This window comes from Carcharhinus amblyrhynchos, chromosome 30 (genome assembly GCF_965287045.1).
Source record: "Carcharhinus amblyrhynchos chromosome 30, sCarAmb.v2.hapA, whole genome shotgun sequence".
NCBI lineage: Eukaryota > Metazoa > Chordata > Chondrichthyes > Carcharhiniformes > Carcharhinidae > Carcharhinus > Carcharhinus amblyrhynchos.
The window spans coordinates 3,527,309-3,551,371 of NC_137353.1; the positions used below are offsets into that span (position 1 = coordinate 3,527,309).

Sequence of the window (24,063 nt, forward strand, 5' to 3'; positions counted from 1 at the left end):
CACCCATTGACCCCCACTCTCTGCGTCCTATTTGACAGCCAATCCTCTATCCACGCTAACACCCTACCCCCAACTCCATGCCCCCTGACCTACAATAACCTCTTGTGAGGCACCTTGTCAAACGCCTTCTGAAAATCAAGACAGACCACATCCACCGGCTCTCCTTTATCCACCGCCCTAGACACATCCTCATAGAACTCCAATAAATTCGTCAGACTTGTTGCAGTTGTACAGGATGCTGGTGAGGCTGCATAAGAACATAAGAAATAGGAGCAGGAGTAGGCCATCTGGCCCTTCGAGCCTGCCCCGCCATTCAATAAGATCATGGCTGATCTGTCGTGGCTCAGTTCCACATTCCCGCCTTCTCCCCATAACCCTTAATCCCCTCTCTTATCAAAAACCCATCAACCCGCATCTTAAAAATATTTAGCGAGGCAGCCTCCACCACTTCAACGGGCAGAGAATTCCAGAGATTCACCACCCTTTGAGTGAAGAAGTTCCTCCTCAACTCCATTCTAAACCGCGCCCCCCTTTATCTTGAGGCTGTGCCCCCTAGTCCTACTGTCCTTTCTGAGCGGGAAGAGCCTCTCCACCTCTATCCTATCCATCCCATTCATCATCTTATACATCTCAGTGAGATCTCCCCTCATTCTTCTAAACTCTAACGAGTACAAGCCTAGTCTATCCAGCCTCTCCTCATAGCTCGACCCCCTCAACTTCGGCATCAGCCTAGTAAACCTCCTCTGCATTGCCTCCAAGGCCAAAATATCCTTGCGTAAGTGCGGCGCCCAAAACTGCACACAGTACTCCAGCTGCGGTCTCGCCAATGCCCTATACAGCCGCAGCAAGACCTCCCTACTTTTATATTCAATCCCCCTCGCTATGTTCAGTTTTGATCACCTCGCTATAGAAAAGATGTTATTAAACTGGAGGGAGTGCAGAAGAGATTTACAAGGATGTTGCCAGGACTCAAGGGACTAAGTTATAGGGAGAGCTTGGACAGGCTAGGACTTTTTTCTTTGGAGCGTAGGAGGCAGAGGGTGATCTTACAGGAGGTGTATAAGAGGCATGGACAGGATGAATGCACTCAGTCTTTTTCCCAGAGTTGGGGAAGAGGGGAAAGAGTTAATGGGATCCTCAGCAGCAACTTTTTTTTTAAACACGGGGGTGGTATGTATGTGGAATGAGCTGCTGGAGGGAGTGGTTGAGGCAGGAACATTGACAACATTTAAAAGGCATTTGGACAGATACATGGAAAGGAAAGGTTTAGAGGGATATGTGTCAAGTGCACGCAAAAGAGGTTAGCTTCGATGGGCATTCTGGTCGGCATGGACCAGTTTGGGCCAAAGGGCCTACCTCTGTGCTGTACTCCAATTCCAAATGATAGAATTTCTGTCCAAGTTCAACACACATTATCAATTTCAATCTTCACAGTAGAGATACCGACCAGAGATTATTTTGAGCAAACTTAAACATGTGATGCACTCATATCAAAATGCACCCACCACCTCCCCCCTAACCATTACTTCAAATGTCTTTACACATTTGAACAAGCAAAGTGCTTTTACAATAAGCACCATTGTTTGCATAACATACATCACTTACAATAATTCCAAGGCTTAAACAGGAAGATCAAAGATATTTATTTACTAAACAATACTTCTTAAAGCTGGACAGGCAGTTAGTGTTTGGTATTTCGCTATTATAAAATTTTCTCCTTTTGCCCTGCACCCTCCAAAGGGCATTATTGGCATCAAATATAAATCCATTCTTACAAAAATGGTAAAATCTGGTGTTTCCCTGGAGAATTTAATTCCAATTTAACCTTTTTTAAATCCACTTGATTACAAATCCAGTGAAAACCATACAAATCACTTACGCAGCGATTAGTGTTAGATAACGACATTTAAAAAATAGTACTCAAGTACTTAAAATGTATACCTTATCTGCCAAAAATAATTTGGTTAGGATTTAGTCAACATTTCACAGAATCCCTACAGTTCAGAAGGGGGCCATTTGGCCTATCAAGTCTACAATTACCACTATCCCACCCAGGCCCTATCCCCATAATCCCCACACATTTACCCTGCTAATCCCCTAAGGGACAATTTAGCATGGCGAAATCAATCTAACCCACTCATCTCTGGACTGCGGGAGGAAACCCATGCAGACATAGGGAGAATATACAAATTTCACACAGACAGTGACCCGAAGCCGGAATTGAACCCAGGTCCCTGGCACTGAGAGGCAGAAGTGCTAACCACTGTGCTACCCGAAATTTATCTTCAGGGCTTTTATTTTAGGTTTAGTAAATTGTATCCCTCCATTTGTAAGAGCATTTTTAAACTTACTGGAAAGCAGCACCAAAGACTTATCTTCTTTAATGAGGTAATGGTTAATTAAATACTTGCGCTGAAGTTTTTTTTCAAAAGGTATGTCACAAAAATAGCATTCCATAGCACTGCAAAATTAGAGAATCTGAACATGCAGATAGCCCTTAAAGTTTCCCTAATCCAGTATTCACCAGCATCCAGTATCTAATCCCCACTGACCATCTCACACTACACGAGCTGCAGTGGTTGAAGACACTAGCTCACCATCATCATCTTAAGGCTAATTAGGAGTGGACAACAAATGCTGGCCTTTCAGTGAGTCTCATATTCCAATAACAAATTTTAAAAATGGCCTCCACAGTGTGAATTGCTTTGGTTCTATCAGACATTCTTTTTGTGGTATACAGGAACAACTTATACTGTTCCTTTGATGTCAAGGGTCTGGAGGAATTTGAAAAGAATGAGAATTCTAAAATTAAGGTATTGCTTCGCTGGGAAGCAATGTCAGTCAGCAGGCTTAGTGCAAATTAGGACACAGTGGCAGAGTTTTGGGTAAGTTTACAGAAAGTAGATTGTAGGAGAGCAGTTGGATTGGGAAGTACTGAGGTAACAAAGGAACGAATGAGGGTTTCAGCAGCAGGTGAGCTGAGAGGGGGCAAAAAGGGGGGTGGTGCTGTACAGATGGAAATAGGCAATGTTAGTGTTGGTGTTGATATATGGTTGGAAGCTCTTCCCAGAGTCAAATATGACATCAGGCTACGAATTGGTTGGTTTGGTTACAGAATCACCTACAAGGGAAACAGAGTCAGTAACTTGAGAAGAGAGTTTGGAAAGGGGAGCAAAAACAATGGTTTCAGCCTTCCCAATATTTCTGCTGATCCAGTACTGTCATTCCAAAGAAGACATTAAATCTGTCATCCTGCCAGGCCTCCTGAGCTTTTCTGACATTTGTTTTTATTCCAAAAGTTCATAGCCAGGTAAGGAAAGGGTTAACTAGACTGTCAAACAGCATAATGGAGAAGAGTCACCTGCAACTCACTTTGACAAAATAATGGTTATCTAGCAATTCCATGTGATACTAAATCATACGACCAGAGATGGAACTCTCCCAAGAGATAGTACCGTGACTGCAAGAGAGAACTGGAGCCCATGGAAATCAGTTCACAGACCTTGGCTATCATCCACATGCATTCCAGTGCAAAAGCTGGCCAGTACCCATGATCTAAGCTCATCAGTAACAAATGAGTGCCCGGGTGAGTTAGAGAAACTGTGCTGTTGTAAAATCCATTACCTACTCAACACAAGAAAGTAAAAAATGAAGATTAGGCTGTTCAGCTCCTTCCACTAATCCATGCAAGATTCAGAAGCTTGGATCGACTTTACTGACACAATAGGGGCGAATTTCATCCCAAGTGCTGAACTAATGGGCAATGGTTCTGTGAATTTTAGCTCTCGTACAATAGCAACAGCTGCCATCAACTGATCTTCCAATCTTGGCCAAATTACATATGCAAAGTAAGTGCTGATACTGTACTGGGCCTGCTGCCAGGAGTTTGTCGAAGGAGCAATGGGACTCCCCATGTAGCAGCAGCTCCTATAAGATTGCAGCCACCATGAAAGGCAACATTTGTGAACCAAAATCTGAAACTTGCTTAAAAATCATGTTCAAATTATAATGAAGAAGCATAAACAGCATTGCTGTTCAATAAAACAGCTTTTTAATGTGTGTTGTTGGGATTGTGGGCTTCAGTTACAAGGTTTCTGCCCATCTCTAACTGCCTCAAGCAGACGGTGAGGAGTTGCCTTCTTGAACTTCTGCAGTACAGGCACACCCACAGTGCTGTCAGGGAGGGAACAAGTTCCTGGATTTTGATCCACTGACTGTGAAGGAGCGATGGTAGTGTTTGCATGTGCCTGTTGCCCTTGTTCTTCCAAACTCTTTCAAGCAGCTATTTTGTCTTGATGGATGAACCCTTTTCACAGTGAACCATAGAGGATTGTCCGAGGTAGTTGTGATCTGAGAAAAGTCCTGCAAGCTATAGGCAAGTTAATTCCAACAAGCCACTGATTATTCTGAGGCTACAAAACCAGAGGGGGATAGTGAGGGAGAGTAAAGCTGGAGGCACAGTGGGTGATTTTTGTTTATTAGTGTCACAAGCAAGAGTAACATTAACACTGTAATGAAGTTAACGTGAAAATCCCCTACTCACCACACTCCGGCGTCTGTTCAGATACACTGAGCAGGAATTTAGCATGGCCAATGCATCTAACCAGCACATCTTTCAGAGTGTGGGAGGAAACCAGGCACCTGGAGGAAACCCATGAAGACATGGAGAGAACATGCAGACTTCACACAGACAGTGGTCCATTGGCACCACTGCCTCCCAACTTCTGGGATCCCGTTTAATTCCAGCTTGTGTGTAGTTTGCACATTCTCCCCATGACTGCGTGAGTTTCCTCCAGGTGCTCCGGTTTCCTCCCACATCCAAAGATATGCAGGTTAAGTGAATTGACCATGCTAAATTCCCCCTTAGTACCTAAAGGTCTGTAAATTAGGGGGATTAGCAGGGCAGATGGGTGGGGTTATAGGAATAGGGCACAAGGTGGACTGCATGAGATGCTCTTTTTGCAGAATCAGTGCAGATTCGATCGGCTGAATGGCCTTCTTCTGCACTGTAGGGATTCTATAATAAAAGGAAAAAATGCCACTAGTGCAGACTAATTTTTTTTTTACTGTTCCCAGTCCGTCTCTGTGCCACGCAGGCACGTCCTCAGAAATCCAATAGTGCAGAAGAGGCCTTCAGCCCATCGAGTCTGCACTGACGCATGGAAGGTCTTGACGTGCCCACCTAATCCCACTTGCCAGCACTTGGCCCATAGCCTTGAATGTTATGATGTGCCAAGTATTCATCCAGGTACTTTTTAAAGTACGTAAGGCATCCCCGTCTCCACCACACTCCCAGGCAGCATATTCCAGACTGTCACCACCCTATAAGTAAAAACGCTCATCTTTAAAGCCCCCTAAACCTCCCACCGCTCACTTTTAACTCGTGTCCCCTTGCAACTGACCCTTCAACTAAGGAGAACAGCTGCTCCTTATCCACTCTGTCCATGCCCCTCAATCTTGTATACTTCTATCAGTTGCTCCTCAGTCTTCTCTGCTCCAGAGAAAACAACCCAAACTTATCCAGTTTCTCTTTATAACTTAAAATTGTCAAGTTGCCATGCAGCACAACTTGACAACATAACCTCTAGCTGAAGAGTTTTGTAGCAAGCATTCCTTCTCTAGTTCTACAGATACCCTAAGAACAAGCTGCGGACGCCAACATCACATAAGACACTGGTATTTCACAGCACTCTCCACCTTTCACAAGATGCGAATCAGGAAGATCCACCCCAGGAGATTTAGTCATTTTGATTGGAGAGCTTCAAGTAAAACACTGAGCCAATGAGAGCAGAAACAAGTGGACAACTGCAGTTAGGAGCATGAACCAACTGGGTGGGTGACACAATCCAAACTTTTCGTCCTCTGTCAAACCATGATGTAGAGTTACTGTTGTTGGACTAGGGTAGGCACAGTAAGTAGCCTCACATCGGGTTAAAGTCCAACAGGTTTATTTGGTAGCACGAGTTTTCAGGGAGCTGCTCCTTCATCGGGTGAGTGCAGGTGAGGCCACTCACCTAGTGAAGGAGAGGCGCTCCGAAATCTCATGTAGGGAGGTCTTGCTGCAGCTGTATAGGGCATTGGTGAGGCCGCAGCTGGAGTACTGTGTGCAGTTTTGGGCGCCGCACCTGCGCAAGGATATTTTGGCCCTGGAGGGAGTGCAGAGGAGGTTTACTAGGCTGATACCGGAGTTGAGGGGATTGAGCTATGAGGAGAGGCTGAATAAACTAGGCTTGTACTCGTTAGAGTTTAGAAGAATGAGGGGAGATCTCATTGAGACGTATAAGATGATGAATGGGATGGATAGGATAGAGGTGGAGAGACTCTTCCCGCTCAAAAAAGACAGTAGGACTAGGGGGCACAGCCTCAAGATAAAGGGGAGGCGGTTTAGAACGGAGTTGAGGAGGAACTTCTTCACTCAAAGGGTGGTGAATCTCTGGAATTCTCTGCCCGTTGAAGTGGTGGAGGCTGCCTCGCTAAATATTTTTAAGAAGCGGGTTGATGGGTTCTTGATAAGAGAGGGGATTAAGGGTTATGGGGAGAGGGCGGGAAAGTGGAACTGAGCCACAACAGATCAGCCATGATCTTATTGAATGGCGGGGCAGGCTCGAAGGGCTAGATGGCCTACTCCTGCTCCTATTTCTTATGTTTCTTATGTTACCAAATAAACCTGTTGGACTTTAACCTGGTGTTGTTGAGACCACTTACCGTCTCTGCCAAAGCCAGAGACCAAATCTACAGAACCCACAGGGAAAAATAATACTGTTATCGGAATAAAATTTTATACATTGGAGAATGTGAGGAAATGCCTAGCAGCAACTGTGCTCAAACACACATGACTGCTTAATGGAACTGAGGCACTGCACTTGTGACAAAAGGTCCCAAGATGAGCCAGATTACCTGGTGAATGTGCTCATTATTGCTACAGAGACTTGGGACTCTGACTTATGAGAGACTGAAACACGGTGGAGAAATCCTTGAGGAAAAGCTTCATATAAATCGTCCTCAAGTCATATCAGTACACAATCTCAGTGATACATGCTGCAGCAGAGACATGACAAGTTGGCTTGGGTGCATGGCAGAGTCAGCCACAATGTCACATTTCTCAAAGCCCACACCACATCAATCCCACACAGCCTCCATCTCTACTGGATGTGCCAAAAAGTGAACAGAACCAGTTACTAATTGTGTTCTAGTCACTGGGCACAAGCTCATTTGGATCATATTATGCCCGAGCACAAAGAGGCAGATAGTTGGCTGCATCCCAAGGGGACCTCATTCAGAGCCAACCACCAGTTCAGGCTGCACAGAGATTTCAACGGCAATATTTGAGCTCATTCTCGGTGCTTTGTTTTGCCATTAGCTGCGGTTCCACTGCCACATCTGCCTCCTGAACAGCAATGCTTTCCTTCATTGGCCCAGATGTGGGATATGCAGCAGAATACTTTGTCCCTGCCAGGAAGAACAAAACCCACCCCTAAATATTTAGTTACTGAAAAACTGTTTCAGTCACAGGCTCCACGCCAGGCTCTGACACACCATCTTTTCGTCCTGTTTTTCGACCAAAACACCAAGCAATGAATCTCCACGTTATAAAATCTGATAGCAAATAACCACAACTTTCAGACTCCAAAAGATGAAAAGGCAAGGAAAATGCGTTTAAAAAATGCACCAAAGTTTCAGCAACATAAACCTTAACACACTTAAAAGATTAAAAATTGGTTTCTTAAAAGCTAGCATACTATTTCCTATCAATATGTAATATATACGGGTTAGCAGAAAGACAGGAAGCAACAAAATCAATACATCTCCTCATTTGTTAGCATTCATTTTCAGAATCTTAATGAAGCTCTGTCTTAATTCAGGAGAGACCACTGCAGCACTCACCAATAATCCCAATAGATAATCACATTCAGCAGTGATTATGTGAAAGGAGTTCCTGTCTAAATTCCCAACCCACTCTCACATTATACACCAGCTGGACTCAGCTCATCAACTAGGAAAAAAACAAGCCCAATATGTCCACATTTTGCCAAAGTTCTGATAATTATATTCATCACAAATTTAAATTACTACTCTGGTAGTTCAACGCTGTCTATAATTATTTGATTTTCTGCTTCCCATTTGGTGTTGCCTTTTCCACACTTTTTACTTCTGCCCACCATCCCCTTAGTGAACTTTTTTTTTGTTTTAGCATTTTAGATTTTATCAGCTTACCTTCTATCTTACTCCTGTGTTTGCAGCATATGCCACATGAAACAAAGAGTAAACAGAAGCTGTACTGTACCCGGCAGGAAACAACGGTACATTAACTGCTGCAATTTTGGTAGCCTCAGAGGGTTAGCCAAAGGTCTGAAATTTGTTTTATGACTTATTTTAAATGGAATAAAAGTTAGGTGGTCTTTTCAATAAAGACTGTAAAAAGGAGGGAGAAACTGGCTGCCTGTCATTGAGAAGACCATCACCTTATTGTTTATTCAAGCAAATTAAATGATAATGTCCTGAGAAATATTTGCACAATGTCACCTTCACCCCTATTGCTACACTGGTTCATGGATTTAAACAGGAATGACCACATGATTAATGCCCTGTTTCTCCACTACACATTAACGTCAGAGATTCAGCACAACCACAAAGGTGAATATTTAATGAAGTGATGACTGATGAACAACTATTTAATAGATTTTGAATTATCCAACTAAATTTTTCATTGAGTCGCATTTCCTAAAGGACACCCCAGCAAGACCAGGAAGCAAAAATCAAGTTTTAACAAGTAAATGCAAGAGTGCAGGGTTTCACTAATAAAAGACAGGACAAGTTCGTTCATTAAAAATCCCTCAGGAATGAGATGTTAGAATTCCAAAAGAAAGAGTGAGCAGAACTCTGCACACATACACACAGACAAACCAAAGCACTGTGCAGCCAGTGAAGTCTTTTTTTGAAGTGTAGACTTTGTTGCAGTGTAGGAAACACAACTGCCAATTTGGGCAAAGCAAGATCCCACTTACAGTAAGGTGTTAATAACTAGATGATGTATTGTATGATGTTCAGAGATAAATGTGCGCCCAGGATGCTAGGGATAACTCCAAATCTCTTCTTCGAAATAACGCAGTGGGATCTTTTACATTCACTCAAGCAGGCAGAGAGGGCTTCAGTTTGATGTCTCATCCAAAACATGGCATCTCTGACAATGCAGCACTCCCTCGACACTGAACTGGAGTGTCAGCCTTGACTGATATGCTGAAGCCCTGGAGCAGGACTTGAATCCAGATGTGAGATTCAGAGGCGAGTGTGCAACCAACTGGGCCACAGCTGATGTACAGTAAATGGCAAGAAGGCAAACTCATTTATACTATATTGATAATGATTATGTTAATCAATTTTATGAGAACAAATCAGCACCATGGGAGTCCTACACTGTCAGAGGTGCTGCCTTTTGAATAGCGTATTAAACCAAGGCTTTATCTACTCACTCAAAGCAACGTCATGGACACTTTTGCACTATTTAGAGAGTAGGTGATTTCCCCAAAGTCCTAGTCAACAACTCTCCCTCAACTAACAGAGATTAACTAGTCATTTAGGGTAATAGGTAATCGTGGAAACCTATCGTGCACAAAGTGACTCCTATGTGTGACGACATTACACTAACTAAAAGGCTACTTTTAAATACACGTTCATTACTTTTATATTAATGGTGATTTTCTAAATTCAGATACAGTGATTAAAATGGAGTTGATGAAATAACTGCAAAAATGCCTCAAATTAGAATGCAACAATACAATCATATGGGTTTTTTTTAAAAAACGGAGGCACAAAATGCTGATGGCCCTGATGAGGCCAATCATTATCAATCCCTAACTCTGTCGAGAAAGTTGTGGTGAGCCACTTTCTTCAATGTTTGTAGACAATATGAAGGTACGACCACTGTACACCAATACCACTATTGTATACAGTATTCCCATTAAGGCTGTAGATCGGTACAAGAGCCACCATATATCAAGCACACTCAGCCTCAGGAAGAGAGCTATCAATACTGCTTTCAAGGTGACCAATGCTAATGAACATAGAACATTACAGCGCAGTAAGGCCCTTCAGCCCTCAATGTTGCACCAACCTGTGAAACCAATCTAAAGCCCGACTAACCCACATTATTCCAATATCATCCATATGTTTATCCAATGAAACGTGAACTCAAAGCATTGCCTAATGCTTAAAATTATTTTCCCTTTCGCTCTATCTTATTCCATCAAATCTTTTCCAGAATAATCAAAAGTTAAATTATAACTGTGACAAATCAATCTCTTGCCTAGTGTTGGGCTCTCAAAGTAATAGGATTGCAGCTATATCTTCAGCACAGTGCGCATACCATACTTGAAGCCGTGTCATACGCTGTTTTAATAAGTGAAGTAAAGCTTTTGAGTGACTTGATGGAGACATCAAACAACATTTAAAAAGGTGAGTGAAGGACTTAAAATTCCATTTTTCAGAATCAGGATTTAATTTCCTAATACAGCTTAAAAGGTTTTTAATGAAAATATTCTCCAATACAAAGGTCTCAGCCATGAAGAATGATAGACTGCAAAAAGCTTTCCTTTCCTGATTTTTCCCATTTCTGAATTAATGCAGCAAAGCCTAAAACATTTTGGACTGGAATGTTACCAAAAGTAAACTGAACAGTCCCTGCCTTTCTGTACATCATCAAAAAGGAGCTGACAGCAGAAATATTTCCAATTATTGTTACTTTGAAAGCTCTTACACTTGGTTGTCATTTGAAATTCATATAAAGTTTGCCAGCCAGGGACAGCAAAGGAATGAGACATAATGAGAAAAGACGCAAGCTATGCTACTTAGAATCATGAGAAGAATTATAGTTCTTCATAGTTCAAGAGGACACAATCATGCACTGTATGCAAGACCTGCAAGTAGTATACTAGAGGCTAATAAAAATTCTGTTTAAGAAAATAATTTTATGCCTATGAAATTGCCAATATTAATATTCTCTTTGCAAGTCTGTTAAGAGTCTGCAAAATCAGGCTGATGCAAATTCTCCATTCAGTTGTTCTTCAGCGTGGAACAATGTCCTGATGTTGCTTGATAACTTGTGTATATCTTATGCCTAACAGTCAATAAAAATAACTTAAGATGCTTATTGTATTCCAGCTCATTATATAAATAAATGCAATGGGATTTATTACAACATAGCATCAGTACACAGAGGCAGACCACAGTGCACACATCGTGTACATTAGAATGCCTTTTAGTTTCTCTTTGATATTGAAGAATCATTCCTCACTACATTTCCAGATACAGCCTTAACAATAAAAACAACTTGCACTTATACAGTGCCTTTAATGTTACAAGACATTGAGACATTTAGCAGGAATTTGCAAGATATCGTGAGCCAATAACAAAATGTACAAGTCAGTCAACAGACTGCACTAACAATATGCAAATTAGCATATCCTTACAAACTGGGGGGAAGGGAAGAACAGGCACATTTTTAAATCTATAATGAAGTTTGCAGTAAGCAATGGAAAGAGAATGTCAATTGGTAGGTATTTGACATACATTCCCAATCTGGCTGCAAGATAAAACTTGATTCTTTAAAGAAAATATTTGCATCTATGAAAAGTCTCGTCTCAAAGTCTCAAAGCACGGATGACTACATTTTTGGCATTTGCTAGCCGTGGTCAATTTGTATAGGCATTTTGAGGCCTACTTGCAGGCCGGCATACTCCAAGGTGCAAGGGGCTAAGTGCTCAGGGATGCATTAAAACACAGGCAGCCAGTGGAAAAGCTCAAGAGGGTAGGCCAGAGTTTAAAGCCCTTCACTATTATACACAGAGGAGCTGGAATTCATGTCAAACCTTTCAGATTGCATGTTTAATTGCAAGTGAAGTGCCTCACTACATTTAAAAGAGTGCCACATGTTCTGACGAAAGAAAGTTGAACTGTACTTTGTGAAATGTCAAATTTGAACGGTCATGCAAAGGGCTTTTACAAATTTTATGAATAAAGTATATTGTTGAAAAATAAATTGAGGATTAGCTTATCCCACGAGAAGGAAGCAGCATTTTTTTTAATGTTGCTGGTTTGGAAGAATGCTGCACCCCTTTCATCAAATGGCGACAGGATCATAAACACTGAGCCACTGTGATAAACAGACCTCCTTTTAAAATACCATTGAAAAGAGGACACCTCCCACAACACAGCACTCAAACAGTACTACAACAGATTGTTAGCCTGGATTATGTCGCAGTTGAAATATCATTGATATTTCCCTCCAAGTTGATGTTTTCAAAAGATCAAAAAAGTCATTTTTTGAAAATCTTTCATCATGTTAATTTCAAAAATGTAGGATGAAGGCAAACCAGCCGCCAAATACTGTTTAAAATCCGTGATCTGCTTTCACAGTCTTCAAATTCAATCGACCTCGGCAATAGCATCACGCTACTCATTACTGTCATATTGTGTGACCGAGCTCACTCAGCCTCCCAGCTTCCTGGTTGGCCTCGCTGAGTATGACGGACACATTCCATGGACCTAATATGACATCTGCAAACTCTGAATCATACTGAGAGTCCAGATTATTTCATACTAAAGACAAAATGCTGCAAATACAGTGAATCAGACTGCATCAGTTCAGTGACGGGCCAGAGGCAAAACACTGACCTCTCTTTTTCAGAAGCCGATTGGCTCCAGCACTTGGCGTTTCTATTTCAGATTTACAGCATTAGAAGGTTCCACTGCATCTGTACCCAGCTTGATCTGCTTTTAAATAAAGTGCATTCCTTTGAAATTAAGGATGGTTGGAGGTTGCATTTATGTTCTAATTACGAAGTTCACAACGCATCATTGGGCTATATGCAAATATATTTGCATGAGAATTTAAGAATAGCAAGATTAATATTTGATATTTCCATGATTCCAGAATCATTTGCAAGCTGGTTTATAAGAAGCGTGGGCTAACATGGTGGCTGGGAGCAAAAAAAAAGGCATAGATATCAATATTTCCCCCTTACACAAATACTCTCCCTCCTAATAAGAGCTGTATCTACAAATACAACAAGGTGCAGCATTGCTGGTGACTAGTGATGTGCCTCAGGAGTCAGTGCTGGGACCACAGCTTTTCACAATACACATTAACGATGTGGAAGAAGAAACTAAAGGCTCTGTTGTTAAGTTTACAGATGATACAAAGATATGTAGAGGGACAGAGGAAGTAGGAGGAGCTGCAGAAGGACTTGAACAGGCTAGGAGAATGGGCAAAGAAATGGTAGATGGGATACAACATGAAAAAGTGTGAAGTTATGCACTTTGGAAGGAGGAATGAATGCAGAGACTATTTTCTAAATGGAAAAATGTTTAGGAAATCAGAAACACAAAGGGTCTGGGAGTTCATTGTTCAAGATTCTCCAAAGGTTAACGTGCAGGTTCAATCAGCAGCTAGGAAGGCAAATGCAATGTTAGGATTCATGTCCAGAGGGCTAGAATACAAGAACAGGAATGTACTTCTGAGGCTGTATAAGGGTCAGGTCAGACCCCATTTGGAGTGGTGAGAGCAGTTTTGAGCCCCATATCTAAGGGCGTGCTGGCCTTGGAAAGGGTCCAGAGGTGGTTCACAAGAATGGTCCCTGGAATGAAGAGCTTGTCACAAGAGGAACAATTGAGGACTCTGGCTCTGTACTTGGTGTTTAGAAGGATGTGGGGGGAAATCTTATTGAAACTTACAGGATACTGCAAGGCCTGGATCAAGTGCACATGGAGAGAATCTTTCCACTAATAGGAAAAACTAGAACCAGACCTTAGGCTAAAGGGACAATCCTTTAAAACACAGATGAGGAGGAATTTCTTCAGCCAGAAAATGGTGAATCTGTGGAAATCTTTGCCGCAGAACGGTGTGGAGGCCGGGTCATTAAGTGTCTTTAAGACGGAGGTAGATAAGTTCTTGGTTGATAAGGGGGATCAGGAGTCATGGGGAAAAGGCTGGAGAATGGAGATGAGAAGAATATCAATCATGATTGAATGGTTGAGCAGACTCGATAGGATGAATGGCCTAATTCTGCTCCAATGTCCTATTGTCTTATTGCAGCATGATGGACAAGAATTGTAGTTAATGAGGGGTCAGACACTGCTGCAAAGTTACTGATGTCTCCCTCCCGAGTGTCTCCTGAGCGGAGTGCAGCCTCTTTGGTCATTAAGAATTGGAACAGGCAAAACCCAGGCCAAATGAAATGTTTACTGTAGAAACCCCAGAATTACTTTTTTCCCCCCACCATCGCAAACCTGGAGTAAACAATAAGGACCAGGAATTTTAATTCATGTTCCAAAATAACATAATGCATTAATAAATTAAGTGAGGGGCATTTCGGCAGCTGAGGGAGGGGGAGCTAGTTGACAAGATAGTTTCACTTTTCCTTTCATCTCAGGGACATCTAGTTAACACTTGTGGAATTAAAGCCTCTTCTTCCTATCATCTGTGAAAATCTGTCACAAAATTAATTGGGCAGTGCCCATGAGTTTACGTCCATAGCATCATAATATTTATTACCGTACCCAAATTGCATAGTCAGAAGCTTTTTCCCAGGGTGGAAGAGTCAATTACTAGGGGGCACAGGTTTAAGGTGCGAGGGCAAGATTTAAAGGAGCTGTACACAGAGGGTGGTGGGTGCCTGGTACTCGCTGCCAGGAGAGACAATGGAAACGAATACAGAGTGACTTTTAAGGGGCATCTTGATAAATACATGAATAGGATGGGAATAGAGGGATATGGCCCCCGGAAGGGTATAGGGTTTTAGTTAGGTCGGGCAGTGTGGTTGGTGGAGGCTTGGAGGGCCAAAGAGCCTTTTCCTGTGTTGTAATCTTCTTTGCTCTTTGGCATTCACGATCAGAGTCCAAGGGTAGATGGAAATGGGAACATTTACACTGATATGGCTTTTCCGAAATACACAGTCCTACATGCTGGCTTCTCCTCTGAGCCTACCACACTGTCTCCCATTCTAACTCACTCTTGCAACAATATTTTTCCACCTTCATTCTTCACACCAGAAGCCAATTAAAACCTCCAAATGTACCATCACTAAACTCAGGGATAAAATTTTAAGTTTAAGAGACTTAAATTAACATTGCAATGAAGTTACAGCAAACATCCCCTAGTCACCACACTCCAGCACCTGTTCAAGTACAGACGGAGAATTTAGCACAGTCAATGCACCTAAACAACATGTTTTTCAGACTGTGGGAGGGCACTGGAGCACCTGGAGGAAACCCACACAGACATGGGGAGATTGTGCAGACTCCACACTGACAGTGACCCAAGCCAGGTATTGAACCCGTGGCCCCTGATGCTGCAAGGCAGCAGTGCTAACCACTGTGTCACCAATATCATTAATGCTGATCTAGGGCCACAATCATGAACAGTGACTTCTTACAGACTGCTGGGTGTCACAAGAGATTAAAAATTATTTTAAAAGACAGGAGGCACTATTCAACATTAGAAATAGATTTGTGTAGGAGATAAAGATATACTTTCAATCAATTTGACTCTCTCACTTTCTCCTCCGACAGGCTGGATTTATTTGGCTATCTTTAGATAAACACGGTGTTGTGTTTAGGAAGAAAAGTTTTAAACCAATCAGGAGTTACCAGCAATCTAACACTGAGGAAGTCAGCTGTCACAGTGACTGCAGAGCCCATCACAATCAGCAAGCTTTAAAAATTAAAGCAATCTCCAGTAACCAAACAATCAAAATTAACTGGCCACATTCTCAGCTACCATTGATGATTGCTGGTGAGAGGGCAGTGCAGTGTGTGTTGATGTAAAAAGACCTGTCCTCCCAAACTTCAAAGGTTATTCGCTTGGTTAGGAGGGTGACCCTTTCTCACGTTGTATTTTTTAACAGACTCCAGGCAGAATTCTCCCAAAAAACGTCCAAATGTCTTTTCGGACAAGACCGGTGCGATTAACGCCAGTCCATCCAGCATGAATCAGATCACAAATGTCCAACACTTGATTATTTTTTGGGAGGGTGGTGAGTTTCATGTCAGTTCTGGGAGGGGTAGGGCTTACACATGCGGGTGAGCCCAGCCACAAAGCACTCAGGTACTGTTTTCAAAGGGCTCCCTGATCTTTTAGCTGGCTTTGGGTCCTCCCAATGGGTCCCCCCTTCATGCCCCCTGACATGCCCACTCCACCTTCATGATCCAGTCTGCACCAACAGAAACAGACTGGGATGATTGAAATTTGGGGCCAGCTGGCAAAACTCGCCTTTAGGCCCACACACAATTTTCCCTGAATTGGCGCAGTCCAAGTCAGGCACGGTTGGAAAATCGCAGCCAATGTCTCAGCTTTTGTCTTGTATTTTTATTTTGATATCTCTCTTCCTATTTCTCCTTCCTCTGTTTTTGTTAGCTCTAGCGCAGTAGCTTTTGTCTGATCTCCTTTCTCTCCAATCTTTTTATCTCTTTTGTTTCCTAGCTTTTCTCATTTGTATTTCTGGATTCACAACATTTGGTCTGAATGTCAGTGCAACTTTCAGGATTCTCTTTTGTTTCCCTCATTTGAGAAAAAAAAAGGAGTTTAACATCACACACACGTTGACCCTACTGCCTCGTCATTATTGGGGGGCAGGGACAGAAGTGAGGGCTGGGGAAGCACAGCTTCAGACGGGAAGCCTAGATGATGTCTGGGGTTTTTCTGCATGCGTGCCTCTTTTGTCCTTTACAGATTCCCCAACCAAAAGTCAATCCGATCAACAAGGCTGCCTTTCAGTCAGGCACTCAGCACTCTGACGCAGACGGCAAGTCAGGCAGAATAGATTCATAACCCCAGGGTCTCTATGAAGCTGGGGGATGGTCTGCTGTGGTTGGAGGAAATGGAGAGGCTGGAGATAAGCACTCCCATTCCCCCCAATCTACACGCAATGCTTTGTGGACACACTCCCTGGAGCGGCTTTTAACCTTCTTCAGCTGTCAGGTTTCCTGAGGCTGAGCTTAGATGTGGGTATGCCGGCGTTGGACTGGTGTAAACACAGTAAAAAGTCTGACAACACCAGGTTTTAGCCCAACCTATTTATTTGATAATATACTCACAAGCTTTCGAGGGGACTGCCTCTTCACCTGACGAAGAGGCAGTCCCCTCGAAAGCTTGTGAGTATATTATCAAATAAATAGGTTGGACTAAAACCTGGTGTTGTCAGACTTTTTGCTGAGCTTAGAGCAGAGACTGCCAGCCTGATGGAAATAGCCTCATTTCCAAGTTACACATGGGAGGCACAAAGGTTGTGTTGCCTCAGTGACACAGACACACAGACACACATTAAAATTCAGCCCTTGAATGCTGGAGCATGTCCATTTCCTCACAATTTGGTTTCCACTTTTTTTTAATGTCCAAAGACAACAGTAGAAAATGGTAAAGCCAGAATTTGCCAGCATGGTACAGGCAGCACTGTATCTGAAGTAAAAGCAACTACCATCACCCATACAAGTGTTGATCAGCCACAACAGAAGCTTACGCAAATTTGTAGTAATCCAGTAGTCTGTACTAATACATACACCCATCACTGACACTTCACCAGCCTTGGTGTTGGCTGGCACTTTAGTTCTTCTCACAGATTGCTTAGTGAGGAGCAGCATAGAGCAAGCTTCATTCCGCTGTCAATGTATCAAGTTGATGCTTTGACAATTACATTAAGCTTATCAAAGACAGGTAATGGTTATAACCTATCTTTACCTCCAAAAGAGTACAAGGGTATACAGCTTGGTATGACTCCTGCTCTGTCCAAAACTACAAAAGGTCTTGATCGTAGCCCAATCTATCACGCAAAACAGCCTCCCAGCCATTGACTCCACCTACACTTCCCGTTGCCTCGGAAAAGCAGCCAGCAAAATCAAGGATCCCACGTACCCAGGACATTCTCTCTTCCACCTTCTTTTGTCAGGAAAAGGATACAAAAGTCTGAGGTCACGAACCAACCGACACAAGAACAGCTTCTTCCCTGCTGCCATCAGGCTTTTGAATGGACCTACCTTGCATGAAGTTAGTCTTTCTCTACACCCTAGCTATGACTCTAACGCTACATACTGCACTCCCTCCTTTATTCTCTACGAACGGTGTGTTTTGTCTGTATAGCACGCAAGAAATAATACTTTCACTGTATACTAATATGTGATAAAAATAAATGGACACAGCTGATACAGTTGCTGTGGGGAAATTATGGAATTTGAATTTTTGCTGAGTTGGATGCCGAATAAACTCGAAGGTAAAACACAAACACTTAACAGTTAATGTTAACATCTGCATCATCTCAATATCCAACAGAGAACCAAAGTAAAAGAATTTTAAGGATAAACACAAGAAAATAGTAATTTATAATTATCTTTAGCTCCTCTTTATTCACAGGGACAAGGAGTACTAATCATTAAAAACGAACACACACAATCCACGTGTAACAGGTTATTTCCTGAGGCAAGGCTTAGAAACCCCACAATTACCTGGCAAGATGCTAAGGTACTTTTACCTTTTTTATTCCAGAAACCCAATTAAATACAACTTTAATAAAATGCTGGAATTATTTTGTACAGCTTTTAGTGCAGGCGAATAAGCCACACGGACATTGCCCAGTAATGCAAACCTTCACTACAAGCCAGCTGGACCTCCCATCACACAGCTTCCTGAACACTGACAGAGGTCACAACTGCTGATTTGCCCTATTCATGAGCATCAGGAAGCTGTGCTGTCTTAGGCAAACACAGTAATGAATCATCATCTTGTCGGAAATTAGCCTAACACACACACTGTCTAAAATACAACTGCAGTTTGTATTTTTGAATCTGAACTTTCATAAAGCTGTATTTACTAAACACCCCAGAAATGAAAAAAAAAATCTGATTATAGAGACACAGAACCTGTACTAGCCTAAGCATGAAGAAAAAGAATCATTTGATCGTTAAGTAACCTAGCAAGAGCGTCAATTTTCACAACAGAGAAATCTAATCCAGAATGAAGAGTTGTTTCCATTACAGCAGCTGCACATGCATACAGGCTTAAAGCAGCAGTCCTAGTGTGGGACGTGTAGTCAAAAGCAGGACCTTTATTTTGTAAGCATGAGTTTGGTTTAGTTAAAAACAATGAAGCAGTGTACTTGTACTGTCATGTTTTCCATCGATGCTTCTTTTTCATGTGTTCACTGTAATTTGTTTAAGAAGTTAACCTTGCACCATATAAAGCAATGGTTCTTAGTCATCTCAACATCAGCGGAATCAAAGACAATGAGACACCCAGTGCTTATGTTTTGTAACAGTACATATCAAAACATAATTATTGCAGTATAATACACTGCAGAATTATATCTTATACCAGATCAAAACTGAAATTGCTCAGCCTGTAAACCATCATTATTACAAAATACTGCAGAAACATACAACTTCACAGGGTTAAGCTGCCACTAGATCAATGTGGCCAATTTCATTTTAACAACACACATTAAGCACAAACTAAAATTCAGCAGATTACATTCCATTACCTCTGCTAAGAATCCTAGCCAAGCTGAAAAGTGCAGCAAATCATAAACAGCCATAATTCCAGGGAGATAAACCTTCTCAGCTAGTAAATCCAAACCTTGCTTTCAATGCACAGCAAGGAAGTAATCTGCACAGGGTAGGGTCTAAATAGCAAAGAGAGATTTCAATCCCCACCTGCCATGCCAGGGAGCTGCACAATGCATTTCTCAAAGTGACAGTTCAGTCTGAGTTCAGAGGCAAATAACCAAGGTAATCTGTTCAATAAGACCAGGCAGAAGGTCCACCGCTGATCCAATTACTTAATCGGCAGTTCACGAACGACGCACAAAAGGCCATTCCAGTCTCAGCTTCCGAATGCAGACAATAAATGTTCAAATGGAGAGGTGAAGAGGTAGACAACGCTCTGCATGTTGTAGTAATGCACAGGCTCTCTCATTCTCAAACCCTGGAGACTTGGAAACGAAGCAGACTGCCTCCCCCTGCTGTGCAGGGCATCAGGACAAACCTAACAAATGTAAATCAAGCACGTCAAGTAAGACAGGACGTGCACAGAGTACCATCGAGGAGCCTAATTTGGAACATTTCACGTGTCAAACCATGGCTCAAATAATTAAGGAGCAGTGAAATCAACCCAGCATTTTAACATTTCAAAACAGCCAAATTTAACAAAACAGTTTTAATTCAAGTCAAGAAGTGGATAAAACCACAAGACCAGCTTAGATGAAGAAAGCTTTTCAGTTCATACAAGCTCTGCTTCTGACTCACCATCCTCCCTCTGCAACTTAAACATGCTGACAGGAGATTGGTCGCTCCCCAGAAGGGTGGTGTTTCTGACAGTTCAGCGTTCAATTGCAATTCATAGTCCGAAAGCTGGCAAGAGGCTCAAACACCTTAAGAAGTCTCACAACGCCAGGTTAAAGTCCAACAGGTTTATTTGGTAGCACAACCCACTAGCTTTTGGAACTCTGTTCACAAACGGCATATAAAGACACAAACTCAATTTACAAAATAATGGTTGGAATGCGAGTCTTTACAGGTAATCAAATCTTAAAGGTACAGACAATGTGAGTGGAGAGAGGGTTAAGCACAGGTTAAAGAGATGTGTATTGTCTCCAGTCAGGACAGTTAGTGAAATTTTCCAAGCCCAGGCAAGTCATGGGGGTTACAGATAGCGTGACATGAACCCAAGATCCCAGTTGAGGCCGTCCTCACGTGTGCAGAACTTGGCCATCAGTCTCTGCTCAGCGACTCTGTTGTCGTGTGTCGTGAGACTTCTTGCTGTGTTTACCCCAGTCCAAAGCCGGCATCGCCACAAGAGGCTCAAACCCAGAGCTTTCTTACCCCGGAGTGAGGGCTGAACCAAGTGAGTTGGTTTTGATCACTCTCAACAGAGACACAGAATTTAAGTTACTCGATGTCCCAAACAGCCCCACCAACAGCACAGACCCATCACCAGTGCCAGCACAGTGGGTACACAGTTGGGAGGGAAATAACCTGGGAATCTGCAACATCAACTCTGGACCGCATGGAGTCTCGTGGCATCAGGTCAAACATGGGCAAGGAAACCTGCTGCTTATCACCTTCTTTCCCAGCAACTCTTCCCCCCACCCCCTCCATGCCCAGCTCATCCCCCACTCAGCTGATCAGTAATCCTCCATGTTGAACACCACTTGAAAAAGCACCGAGGGTGGCAAAGGCTGGATAGATCCAGAAAGTAGTAGCTGCTAAGCTAGGTCTGCAGCAGGTGTTGAGGGAACCAAAAGGAAAAAGCTAACTTGACCTCATCCTCATTAACACAGCTGTCGCAGATGCATCTGTCCATGACATTCCTGGTAGGAGTGACCAATGCTTGTGGAGATGAAGTCCCATCTTAACGTTAAGGAAACCCTCCATTGTGTTGTGTATCACTATCACTGTGCTTAATATAAGATTTCAATTCAAATCCAACAACTCATCCATGAAGCACCGTGGGCCATCAGCATCAGCAGAATTGTACTCCAGCACAATCTGTAACCCCATGGCCCAGCATATCCCCCAATCCACCATTACCCCCAAGCAGGGGATCAACCCCGGTTCAATAAAGATGCGAGCGCGCACCCCAGGAGCAGCACCAGGTACACCTAAAAATTAGGTGTCAACCTGGTGAAGCTACAATACTACTTGACTGCCACACAGCAGAAGCAGCATGCAACAGACAGACCTACAACCAACAGATCAGATCTAAGCTCTGTAATCCTGCCACATCCAGGTGTGAATGGTGGTGGACAATTAAACACTGGAGGACAGAACATGGGACTTGCCTTGAACATCAGGAAGACCAAAGCTTTTTTTTCCCAACACAAACCAAATATATCAGTGTTGGAAAATATCTCTCAATTCCCATCTCCTGGAAGCTATATAGCCCAAAAAGCAAGTCCAATGTGCCAGCTCAGTCTATGACAAATAATATACTCTAGTTTGAGAATCGTAAAATCAGTCAGACTTGACTCTAAACGCAAAGTGTCTCAGGCAGCGTTTCTGCCCATGCTCCCATGTGTTGCTGAAGCGTAGAGAATTGGTAGACTCCATGTCAAGGCCCCTAAGAACAGCATCATCATCCCTGTCTCTGAAACATCTTTGTGAATCAAGTGGGAGGATGAAAGAACAAGCATGGGGGTCCTCCACAACACACGCACGCCAAATACAGAGACTATGACAACCACACATCAGCCAAGATGGACAGGGTATGTTGCTCAACCTCATGATTGCCCGAACAGATGCTTTATCAGAGCTACACCTGCGAGCTCATTCACAGTGGTCAAGGGGAACATTTCAAAGACAATCTCAAGGCCTGAATGAAGGTTTGCTCTGAGAAGCAGGAGGCCAAAACCAAACTGGTGCTCATCATCAGAAATACTGTCAGAATCTACCAATCAACAAGAGCAGCCACTGAGACAGAATGGTGAAAGAGATGGAAAGAGAGGGTAGCTGCTCAAGTCAAGAATCTGCCACCACCTCTACCAACCAACAACCAGTGCCCTTACTGGGGCAGAGCCTGGCTGGCTGGCACCCTCACCAGGGCAGGGCCTGTAACACTAACACGTGGCTCATTAATCACCTGCAAACCATTCCCACCCAAGCAACTGCAAGAAAGAATCATCCTCAACATGAGAGTAAGCGATAGAGAGAGGCAGTGAGCAAGACAGTGAGAGCAAAGGATAGATAAAGAGAGAAATAGAGACAGATGTCGTAACTGGCCACGCCACTACCTTTGTTGGTCTAAAGACTCCTCCAGTATAATATCTGCATAGTAATTGGCAGGAGCACAGACCAAACAGAAATTCATTGCAGGACCTGCCATCTGGCAGATTTCAGATCTGGAACAGGACGTTGTCTGGTACTCATTACTAATTTGACACGCAAGGAAAATCTTAATAATTCTTCAGAGTAAATCAAAATAAATAATGGAGAAAAAGACCAAAGAGAGGCACTTACAGATATTAAAGCAATCCGTTGGCAATGTATGTGCCACAAAATATATATTCTGCCCAAAAATACAAACAGATAACCTAAAACAGCATTCAAAATATTCACAGAACCGTTATGGCACAGGGGACCATTCAGCCCATCATGTCCACACCAGCTCTCCAAACAAACATCATGACTTAGTGCCATTCCCCTGCCTTTTCCCTGTTGCTCTACACATTATTTGAGTACAAACAATCATCTAACATCCTTTTGAATGCTTCTATTGAACCTGCCTCCACCAAACTTCCAGGCAGCGCATTCCAGGCCCTAATGATTCACTGTATAGATGAGAGGGCGGGAATGTGGAACTGAGCCACGACAGATCAGCCATGATCTTATTGAATGGCAGGGCAGGCTCGAAGGGCCAGATGGCCTACTCTTGCTCCTATTTCTTATGTTATGTATGAAAATGTCTTTTCTCACATCACATTTGCTCCATTTGCAAATCACTAACTCTGTGCCTTCTCATTCTTGATTCTTTTATGAGTAGAAACAGTCTCTCCTGATCTACTCTGTTCAGCTCCCTCCTGATGTTGAGCATCTTTGACAAGTATCTCTTGTAAACCTCTTTCACGCACTCTCCAATGCATTTACATGTTTCCTATATAGCGGTGCCCAGAACAGTACAAATATTCCAGCTGAAGTCTAACTAGTGTCTTGTACAAGTTCAGTATAATGACCTTGCTCTTGTATTCTATGCTCTATTATAAAGCCAAGCATACTTTATCCTTTAGTTACTGCTCTCCACCTGTCCTGCCACCTTCAATGATCTCTGCACACAAACAGCCAGGTCACTCTGCACCACCAGCAGCACACCCCCCCCACCCGCCCCCCATTTTGTATTGGCTACATTCTTCTAACCAAAATGCATCACCTCACACTTCTCCACACTGAACTTTATCTATCATGTGTCCACTTCACCAACTTGTCCACATCCTTTTGAAATTCTACACTGTCCTCTTCAGTTTACAACGTTTCTGACCATCTGCAAACTTTGAAATTGTCTCCTGCAAACCACAATATAGATCATCAAAAAAA

The 24,063-nt window shown here is 42.8% G+C and overlaps 1 protein-coding gene across 4 annotated transcripts in view; it reads right to left on the reverse strand.

The window, feature by feature from the left end:
- The window catches only part of mib2 (MIB E3 ubiquitin protein ligase 2), a 241,273-nt gene that overhangs the window by 164,562 nt on the left and 52,648 nt on the right, over positions 1–24,063 (reverse strand). Inside the window, exon 1 of one of the 4 annotated variants that reach the window (XM_080214948.1) lies at positions 19,693–19,951. The exons of 2 other annotated variants lie outside the window; for them this stretch is intronic. The gene's annotated coding sequence lies outside the window, so the exon portion shown is untranslated. Of the gene's footprint in view, positions 1–19,520; positions 19,649–19,692; positions 19,952–24,063 lie in introns of those variants that run through there. One more of the 4 variants, XM_080214949.1, reaches the window with a different exon arrangement.